Source organism: Muntiacus reevesi, chromosome 6, assembly GCF_963930625.1.
Source record: "Muntiacus reevesi chromosome 6, mMunRee1.1, whole genome shotgun sequence".
NCBI lineage: Eukaryota > Metazoa > Chordata > Mammalia > Artiodactyla > Cervidae > Muntiacus > Muntiacus reevesi.
The window spans coordinates 6,168,569-6,180,315 of record NC_089254.1 but is presented as its reverse complement, the minus strand read 5'-3'; the positions used below and the strand labels follow the sequence as shown (position 1 = coordinate 6,180,315).

Here is an 11,747-nt window from a genome sequence, read left to right as displayed (position 1 = left end):
GAGACACAGAGCATGACCCATGACCTCCATGTCACATCCTGCAGAGTCTGCCGGGGACCAGCCCCTGTGCATCTGTGTTTGACCCACACAGGTCAGGAGTCAGACTCCTGCAGAGGCAACTGGGCTGTCTAGTGTCAGCGCAGCCAAACAAAGCAGATGGAACTAGTAACGAAGCCTCCAGTCATGGCAATGGTTTAAGAGACCAACCCCACAAAGGGCTGACTTTCCCTGTTCCCATTTCTACATGGAGAAGTCTAGGAGATCGGCATAGACGCAGGTCATCTCACTGTTGTGAGAACCCCACACAAAACGGTCCCACCGTTCTGTGGAACCAGGGACTGAGGGAGTGAGAAGGAAGGTCTGACTCCCTGTGGATAATCATATATTACGTGCTGTGCAGCCTGCCAGGCTCCTCTGTCCATGGGATTCTCCAGGCAAGAATACTAGAGTGGGTTGCCATGCCCTCCTCCAGGGAATCTTCCCAAACCAGGGATCAAACCCAAATATCCCACATTGCAGGTGGATTCTTTACCAATCTGAGCCACCAGGGAAGTCCAATTATATATTATATACTTATGCTACTTTATGTTATATGTCTTGCAGGAAGCAAACGGCAGAACACAGAGGTAGGTTAATTCAGTGCAGGTCTCATAGGTAACTCACAGAACAGGCGTTAGACTCAGGCAGTGCGTCCACCTCCAGACAGGCTCCTGTTCCCTGCTCACACCCTCTCACACCCCATCTGTCCCCCACTTCCCCTCACCAGCATGAGTGGACCTCCAACCTTCCCTTGTTTCTCATGAGTCCACGTGTAGCCTGACCACTGCTCTTGCCCTCGGCACTCCTTAACAACTGCCTAGACCCACTGCTGGGTCCTGGGCTGCCCCCTACAGACCCATTTCCTTCAGTCCCTTGAAACAGTCCTGTCCCCAAGCCCATGCCCTCCTCCTCGAAGCCAGATGCCCTTACTGGTCCTTGGCCCCCTTGACTGTGCTTGGTCTGCCCATCAGAGCTCTGTTAACCTCCAGACAGTCTTCAGAAACAAGATTCCGACTCCAGGAGCTGAAACTGGGGCACCTCACACTATGAACACAGTTTACATATATCATCCAATATCATCTTCTCAGCAACAAGAATTAACTTTGGCTTTTGTTTGTTCACTGTTCTTTTTTTTATTTTTAGTTTATTGTTGGTTTTTCTTTATGGCACAAAAGCCCATAAGAGGATTAAACATAATCCTTAGTTCAATGACACTGACCACCTAGTTAGTAATTTCGTGCATGAAGCACCAGTGTATCAACTACCCCAAAGGTCAGGACCTTGACATCTTGATGGAAACCAATGACATCTTTTTTTACCTCTTTAATTTTTATTTTTTAAATTATCAAAGTATGATAATACATTTACAGGAGACTTAGAAAGTACAGAACAAACTTACATACAGTTTCACTATGAGTGTGTGTGTGAAGTCACTTCAGTGGTGTCTGACTCTCTGCAACCCTATGGACCATAGTCCACCAGACTCCTCTGTCCATGGGATTCTCTAGGCAAGAACACTTGAGTGGGTTGCCATTTCCTGCTCCAGGGAATCTTCCTGACCTAGGGATGAAACTCACATCTCTTACATCTCTTGCACTGGCAGGCAGGTTCTTTACCACTAGTGCCATCCACTATATATTACAATTATTTTTTAGTATATAAATTAAGATTTTAGTTGAAGTTCAATGTCAAAATCTCAAAAATTAATAGGATGTCTATACAGAAAAGTAGAAGGATATAGTAAACCTTAAAGGCACTATGAACCAATTCAACATCCAAAGATTTATACAATTGTCATACAACAGTCTTCTATTCAAGGGAACATATAACATCTTATCACAGCTACTCCCACTTCCCTTTATCTTTCTACACAAAGTAACCATCCTTCTTACTCCATTTCTGTCTTTCCCTTTGGCATCTTCCTTTTTATACCTTGTATACCATTCTTATGTATTTCTACAAATGAATACTTGTATGGATATATATACAGATGGTCCCTGACTTACAATGGCTTGACTTAAATTCTTCTGACTTTGTGATGTGTAAAAGCAATATGTATTCAACACAAACCATGCTTCAAGTTTTGAATTGTGATCTTTTCCTGGGCTGGCTCTATGTGGTGCTATGATCCCCTCCCCTACTGCTGGCAGAGGCTACAGCCACAGTGCCCATCAGCTCCACAATCACAAAGTCAACAAACCACACAGTCAGAACCACACTGGACCCAGATCACCATGCTATTTCCTCTTCCAGTACAGTGTTCAATAAACACTTCATTGTAAAAGCAGGCTTGTGTTAGATGATTTTGCCTAACTGCAGGCTACTGTAAGTACTCTGAGCATATTTTTAACACTGCATATTAAAAATATCTATAGTTCTCATGCACAAAACTCCATCATTCGCATACAAGTATCACCCCCGCCTCACCAGGAGTAGCCTTAACAGAAAGATGGTGGTCTGCGAGCTGAGGAAACAGCACTCAGTCCTTCTGGTCTTGGGAACTGCAGACTCCCCTTCCCAGCCTCTGCCTGGAGGGCACTGAGGTGGCAGACGCAGCCGGCAGGGTGCTCACTCGCACCTCCACTTAGGGGGCAGGATCAGGTGCGGGGACAGTTCGCGGCCCACCAGCTTGGCTTTGATGAGGTGGTTGTCCAGGGTAAACTCCTCGCCACGCAGCGGCCCATCCTGGTCCGTGTTGGCTGGCTTCCAGATCTTCCCCAGCACTGTGTGGGGCAGCTGGGACCTCACCATCTCCTTCTTAGCACTGACTGGGTACAGCGTGTGGAAGATTTCCTCGTAGGTGGGCTTGTCCTTGCTCACCACCCATTCGACATTGCCGATGCCCTAGCAGGCCCTGTCGCCATAGCTGACCCCAAAGGGCCTGTTCATGGTGCTGGGGAAGGTTCCACCCTTCACAGCCTGGGCCGGCATCAGGGACCCCTCCTGGTGCACCGTCGCCATCAGCCAGGTGCTGTCATTGGCCATCATGTCCTCCACTGTGTCCAGAAGCTTGGGCTTCAGGGCCTAGAACTTGCTGAAGCTCTGGGTCTGCAGGAGTTCCTGCATCTTGTGGAGGCTACGACGTCATGGGCAGGGGAGAAATCTGATGCTTTTATTCAGTCTTTTGGCAAATCTTGCTCAAGTTGTTCATCAGCTGTTTCTTCTTGTTCTCCTTATCAAAGACATTGGGCATCTCCCTCTTGAGGATGCTGATGAGGTAGGCATGGACCGCGGCGAGCCATGGCCTCTTGATCAAGTCAGTGAGTTTCCTGACAGCAGCGTTTGGAGGCAGACACTGGATGTCTTTGAAGAGGTCCTGTTCCTCGGCCCTGAAGAGTTTGTGGTTGTCTGGGATGAGAAGCGGGTGGGACCAGATGGAGCCAAGGAACACCCTGACCACCTAGGCGGGTGTTGATGATCTTCCCCAGAGACCACATGAGGCCCCCATGAACCCAACAGCTCGTGAGATCTTGATCTGGTCAGCCTCGTTCAGCACCACGCGGGTCTTGTCCTGGTGATTCTTGAGGGCCTTGATGACTTCAGAGAACCCTTTGGAGATGTCAAACTTGTGGAGATCAAAGAGCAGGAAGACAGGGTCCACCCACTCAGCAAACCACTCTAGGATGGCCATAAAGTCATAACATCTGCTGATGCTCCACTCCTCTCCAGACAGGATCCCTGGAGTATCAGTGATATTTATTTTGTCCAAGACCAGGTTAGGCTAAGCTTAGATGTTTGGCAGGGTAGGCATATTAAAGGTATTTCAACTTATAATATTTGTGATTTATGATGGATTTATCAGATATGCACTTGTAAGTTAAGGAACATCTGTGTATGTGTGTGTGTGTGTATATATATATATATTTGTTTATATATATTTATATATAGCTAATATATAGTATGAATATTATAGACTATATAATATATATTACATATATATTATATACATATAAAAATATTATATACTTATATTTATGTGTACACTGGACTTCCCAATGGCACAGTGGTAAATATACATATAAATATGAATATATATAAATATAATATATATTATAATTATATAATATATAATATAAAATATTTATGTTATGTATTATTATATTATATGATATACATAATATATAATATGTAATCAAATTATATATTATATATTACTATATAATTATGTATGTTATATAAGATTATAATATTATATTCTTATATAATACATATAATTATTATATATATTCTATATGTATAAATATTTATATACTTATATTTCTGCATACACTGGACTTCCCAATAGCACAGTGGTAAATATACATATAAATATAAAAATATATCAATATATTATATATAATATAAATTATATTAAATATATATATAAATATTTATATACTTATATTTATGTGTACCAGTGTGCACATAACACATATATAACTTCCTGATGGCACAGTGGTAAATACACATATTATACTTATATATATTATAATTAATTAAATTAATATAATATATAAATATATATATGTTATAAATATATCATATATATATTTACATATAAAATATATTTATAAAATATATTTTTATATATTTTATATTTATCTTATATATGTGAAATATATATTTATATAATACAAATATTTTATATTTAATATATATTTTAATATATAAATATATTATACATCTTATATATATTTATATCATATAAATATATTTCATATATATAATAATATATAAACATATATAATATATTATACATAATAAATATATATAATTATATATTATAATTACAGTTATATATATATTACAATCATACTTATAATTACAATTATAATTATGTTTATAATTTATATTCTATATTATAAATTAATTTTATAATTATATTATATATTTTAATTATATATTATATAAAAACATAATATACATATAATATGTAAATGTATATATGTAAATATAGATATATAAATATAATATATATAGTATATCATATACCATATATATAATATATAATACATTATAGATCAATATAAATATAATATAAATATAAAAATATACAGATTACATAAATATATAAATATACAGATTATATAAATATATATGAATAGATATATAAATATATAAAATATATAAAATATAAATATAAAATAGATGAATATAAATATATAAATAAATATAATATTCATAATATATGTATGTATATGTATTTATATATTTATATATGTTATGTACATATATTATACATATATATTATATAATATGTAATAATATAATATGCTATATTATATAGATATATAAATATATAAAATATATAAGCATATATAAATATAATATTTAAGATATAAATAGTATAATATTGTATATAATATTATATAAATGTGATACATATTATATGTAATATATATGTACATATATATTTATATATATATTTACCAGTGTGCCATTGGGAGGTCCAGTGTGGACATTGGTAAAGGTACACAGTGATAAATAATCCACCTGCAACGCAGGAAATGCAAGAGATGTGGGTTCAATCCCTGGGTCAGAAAGATCCCCTGGGGTAAGAAATGGCAACCCACGCTAGTGTTCTTGCCTGGATCCACAGACAAGGAAGTCTGGCAGGCTATAGTCTTTAGAGTCACAAAGAGACATAACTCAAAGCTTGAGTATGCATGCATATGTATGCACAAATAATATTAACTTATATTATTTCAAATTTTGTATATCTGTTATCAAGCCATATATAATTTGGGGAAATTTTTCAGTTAATCTGATGTTGTGGGATTCCTCCTTAGTTTCACATGTTTCCGGCATTTGCTTGTTAGAATGGCAGAAGTTTTTCCACTTGGGAATAGACAAAACTGACCAGTCCATTCTCCAGCTAAGGTCCCCCAGAGTGATCCAAGTTTTGCCATCATGGGCCAGGATGCTATGAACATTATGGCTTTCTTCTGTGAATATTCCTCTCAGGTATGTTTCAACAGGTAAAATTGCAAAGGTCACAAGCAATGCAAATATTTTACTTTAGGAGTTCAAGCCTACCTGTTTCCCAGAGACATTGCACCAAGATCCCATCCAGCAGAGTAGATAAGAGCCCTGTGGTTGCACATCTCCAGAATTCACTCTTCTGTGCCTATAGAATGAGTGTGCAATACAACCTCACCAGGTCTTTGCTTTCATCTCTCTCTTTGATCATGCTGTTACACACCTGTGCATGGGTTTACTACATACACATTTTCATTTTTTAAGGTATCTGTTCAAGTCTGTATCTCCTTTCTGTCAATCATCCATGCTGGTAATGAGCCTGTCACAGAGACCTGCCTTCGCATCTCCTGCTTAAAGAATGCAACCTCTTCCAGGCCCCTAACCATGTGTGAGTCCCCACGCTGTCCTCATCTGCAAGGAAGCTTACTCTTTTACAACTTTAGGGCAAGTCATTGTCACACTAAAGGCAACTTCAGGCAGCTGAAGAGATGGGAAATTAGAGCCTGGCCCAAGACATGCCTTTTGGAATGAGGATATATTTTAGATGTCTGATTGGAGTCTAATGATGGCCTTCAGAAACATGCAGTTGGTAGATCTAGCAGTACCTTCAAGTCTGAACCCTCCAGGTGTCATTCAGGCAACAAGAGGACATGGTGGAGGGAATCCAAGCTTGAGAACATAACAAAGAGTCCTGTGGGAACATGTTCCTCTCCTGGATCTGTCCACTAAACCAGGATGAAGTTGGAAAAACGTCTCTGGAGGAGGGCCCTCTGTATGTAGGAGCTGCAGTCCCAGGGGATGGACGTTGGGGGGTAATACAAGTGTCCCTACAATCAAAAACCCCTGAGTCAACAAAAAGAAGGAGGGTAGGGATGGGTGTAAGTCAGGTCAGGATTTAGAGATGCACTGGGTGCATCTCTAAATTTCTAAGCCATTTGCAACAACATGGATGGAAAGATCGTCATGCTAAGTGAAATGTCATACAAAAACATCATATGATATCACTTATGTGTGGAATCTTTATTAAAAAATGATACAAATGTACTAATCTACAAAACAGAAACAGACTCACATAGAGAGGAAATAAATTTATGGTTACCAAAGGTGAAACTGGGGGAGGTACAAATTAGGAGTTTGGATTAACATATTTGCATACTAAAATAATATACACATACATAAAATAAACCACAAGGACCTACTGTATAGCACAGAAAACTGTATTAAATGTTTTGCAATAACCAATAAGGGAAAAGAATATGAAAAAGAATATATATATATATGTATATATACACACATATATACATATATATATATGTATATATATACACGCATATATATATATGCATGTGTGCTCAGTCACTTCAGTCATGTCTGACTCTACAACCCAATGGACTGTAACCCACCAGGCTCCTCTGTCCATGGAATTCTCCAGGCAAGAATACTGGAGTGGGTTGCCATTTCCCACTCCAGGGGATCTTTCTGACCCAGAGATCTAACCAGCATCTCTTATGTTTCCTTCGTTGGCAGGCAGGTATATTCTTTATCAGTAGTACCACCTGGGACGCGAAAGTGAAAGTCACTCAGTCATGTCCGACTCTTTGCGACCCCATGAACTATACTGTCCATGGAATTCTCCAGGTCAGAATACTGGAATGGGTAGCCTTTCCCTTCTCCAGGGGATCTTCCCAACCCAGGGATTGAACCCAGGTCTCCAGCATTGCAGGCATATTCTTTACCAGCTGAGCCACCAGTGAAGCCCAAGAATACTGGGGGAGTGGGTAGCCTATCCCTTCTCCAGGTGATCTTCCTGACCCAGAAATCAAACCAGGATCTCCTGATTTGAAAGTAGATTCTTTACCCGCTGAGCTATATAAATAGCTCATATATTTATACTATATATATATAATATGTATTATATATATATTATACCAGCTGAGCTATATAAATAACTCATATATCTATATATTAAATAGCTATATATTTATATAAATATATATAGGCACCCCAGTATATATATATATTATATATATATATATAATATATATATATAATATAACTCGCTCATCTGGTTGTACACCTGAAATTAACACAGCATTGTAAATCAACTATATTTCAATATGAAATTTTGAAAATTAAATAAAAAATACAAAGCCATAAAAAATAAAACGAAAGAATCACTTTCTAAAGCAGAAGCACTCTGGTCTGCCTGACAGCAAAGGCTATTCTGGAATCCACTGGGAGTTCCAGGAGTCATGGGCCACCTATTCCAGGCAGGGCTGGTAGCTCCATTAAAAGGCTGATAGTTGAAAGACAGAGCCATCAACACATATTCTGATTCTTTCAGGACTGAAGCACTAAACCTTTCTGCAAGAAGCCTGGTTTTGCAAAACTCCAGGGAAAAATAATTTATTTTAATGAACAGTTTTACACTGTAGATATATTCTAAGCATACGAATTTCTTCAGGGACAGAGTTGCCTAATACATATCACTCACTTGCTTTCACTTTGCCTAGTAATATTAATAATAATATGCTTTTAGTTTATAACCATATAACTCACAGCACTAAACATTTTTTAGTTTTGTCATTTATTTTTTTATCATTTAATTATCACCAGCTATCTCATTTAATTTTATTTTTAAAACTATTCTATAAAACTATACTATACTTTATATATACTATATACTATATAGAACTATACTAAAAGTAGGAACCAATATTACCCCTGTTTTCCAAGAAGAACACTAAGGTTTAAAAAGTTTAAGAAATTTTCCCAAGGTCACCTGTACAGCAGTTAGAAAAGGAGGCATTTGGGTTGTGTTTCTCAAAATTCTTTTATGGGGAGGGGAAGGGCTCACATAGCCTTCTCATAAGATATTAAGGCCAAGTATAAATTCCTTTCGCTCTCATGCAAATGTGATATGGAAAACACCTACAAATAGCATACCAAACACAAAACCAGTGTAATTTGAGTTGAATCGTACTTGGAAGCGGCAGAGAATGCCGTCTTGAATTGCATTGCTGTGTCTACTGCCCTGTGTCTGCAATGATTCACACCTCCCCTCACTTCCCTGTATTGGAACGACTGTGAAACTTGATTAGTGAGTGTGCCGCGGTGCCATCTGGCCTGCTCTAGATGAAAGCACATCTCTTATAAGTTAATTCACCCTAGTACTTTCCCATTAGCCAGTGACAGTGAAAGAAACATTCCTTGGCACCAACGCAGTTATGAGCACAAACCCATATGTGGGCACTAAACGCTCCTGGCTGTGATCAGGTGTCAGCTAGCAATCTCCTGGAGAAATCTGGACCCAATTTGAAAACCATTTTATTATGCTCACCCGCCTCCCACCAATTCTAATCCTAAGCAGAAAGGCACTAATCCCCACTGTGTAATAAATATCAAGACAAAGCAAAATGCAGGGATCAGTAGAAGGTACAGAACACCAACCCATCTGCAGTAAGCGTATATGCAAGGTTTTCTGAAGTCTCCCTCTGGGCTATCTCTTGAAGAAGTTGCCTGGAGAGGGAGAGAAGAGCTCTCCAGGTGAAGGAAACAGTGTGAGAAAAGGCAAGGCAACATGAAGAAGTGTAAATGTATGTACAAATCAGAAAAAAAAAAATATACAGACATAGACGATGAGGAGGGAGAGTGGACTGGACAGGCATGTACAAGCAGATCATGAGGTATCAATCTCTGTACCTACTTACAGCACATCTGCCTCAGTATCCACACCTACATATGTGTCTGTTTCCACACCTACATCCACATCAACATCGAAGTCTACATTTCCTTCCCCATCTCCACCCCCAGCTCTGTATCTACATCAGCGTCTCCTGTACATCTATGTCTGTGTCTACATCTATTTCTGTGTCCCCAAGTGCCCATGGCCCACAAGATAAAAGAGAGGGAAGCTAAACAAGGTAATGTTCCTAAGTATTTCCATTTTCATTATCCTCTGTACCAGCTATACACAGAGCACCTCTGCTGTGTTTGAAGTGGAAGCATCACGACCTCTGGTGAGGCCATCTTTCCCTAGTACCCTGACATCCACCTTATTGTCAGTTTCCTCCATCCTGCCAGGCCAGGGCTGCAGCTCACAGGGCTTTTCAGGTGACAAGAACAGGGCTTGGAGCTCTTATTTCCCAGCACTGGCATTTGATTGTATTATGCAGCCATGGTTTGCTAGGTCCTTTCAGTTATTTTCTCATTCTCTGATCGTTGCAGCTCTCATGGCCACATTCTTTAAAGCAATAACTTTCATTTACAATAATGTTTCTTTAATAGGGGGATGTTGGCCAATATTCATGTACACTTAACTTGCATAGTGTTTTCTTCATTCCAGAGCCTGTGCCAACACTAAATAGGTGAATTTAGTAAAAGCAGAGAAGCACAAAGAAGAAAATAAACTTCACTCATGAACCTCCTTCTCAGAGTAGTTCCTTTGCATATCGGAAACATCAAATTCTGAGTTTCACCATTAACATTAAAATATAAAAATATCTATTAAACTTTGAGTGTATTGGAAAATAACTTAATGTCTGTGTACTGTTTCTTTATAGGCATTCCTGGTGGCTCAGTGGTAAAGAATCTGCCTGCCAATGCAGGAGATTCAGGTTCAATCCCTGGGTCAGGAATTATATTGATGAACAGATGTGTCTTCTTTCTCTCTGAAACATTGTTTTAATGGGCATTAAGTCTCCAGGGCCAAAAAAATTTTTAAAAGGCAGGATATGACAATCTATTTAAAAAGAATTCCCAAAATAATAGCCCTGCTGCACCAGGACAAAAATCTTTATGAATTCTTTCATTTAACAAGAATATATTGAGGAATTTCTCTATGCAGAAGTTCTAGGCTTGGAGAATCAGCAGTGACACTAGATGTTTTATAAAAATTGCTACATCATTCAATCTTTAAAACAATTATTCAAGATAAAGCATTATTATCTTTCCCTAGCAATGAAAAACTGGAGGAGCAAAGAGTCTAAGTTGCTTTCCTAAAGATCTTACCCAGAAAGGGCTGGTCACCAAGCTGTGCTCCTGTGCTGACTTGAGGCAGAAGGTCCTGCCTCCACCACCAGAACTGGGAGTAGATGTCACCTGTTCCAAGAGACTTCTTTCTGCATTTCCCATCTTTCTCTCCATCACAGCATATTCTCTGCTACTGTCAGTTGTAACCTTCCTCGACGTGAAACCATGTATGTGTGCAGATGCATATAAACACAGAAATGTAAGCACTTGTTGCTCCATCCAGCTCCATCCAGTCCAGTACTGAGGAGGCAGAATCATGTCCCCCTGACAAAGATGGCCAGGTCCTAATGCCTGAAGTGTGTCAGTCACTCAGTCATGTCTGACTCTTTGCAACCCCATGGACTGTAGTCCACCAGGCACCTCTGTTCAAGGGATTTTCCAGGCAAGAATACTGAAGTGGTTGTCATTCCCTTCTCCAGGGGATCTTCCTGACCCAGGGATCAAACTGGGTCTCCTGTATCACACACAAATTCTTTACCATCTGAGCCACTAGGAAAGGCCCAGGAATCTGTGAACATTATGACATTACCTGCAAGGAAGAAGTAAGGTTACAAATGGAGTTAATATTGCCTATCAGCTGACTTTAGAATGAAGATATGACCCATTATTTTCCTGGCAGGACCAGTGTAATCTCAAGGATCCCTGAAATGGGAAGGGGAGAGATGGAATCCGAGTCAGTGCTAAAGTGGTGCTGGATGAGAAGGACTGACCCCACCATC

At 38.9% G+C, this 11,747-nt stretch overlaps 1 pseudogene; it reads right to left on the bottom strand.

Annotated features, from left to right (window-relative positions):
* Positions 1-283: 283 nt before the first annotated feature.
* Positions 284-11,130, bottom strand: LOC136171085 (EH domain-containing protein 1 pseudogene; annotated as a pseudogene).
* Positions 11,131-11,747: the final 617 nt, after the last annotated feature.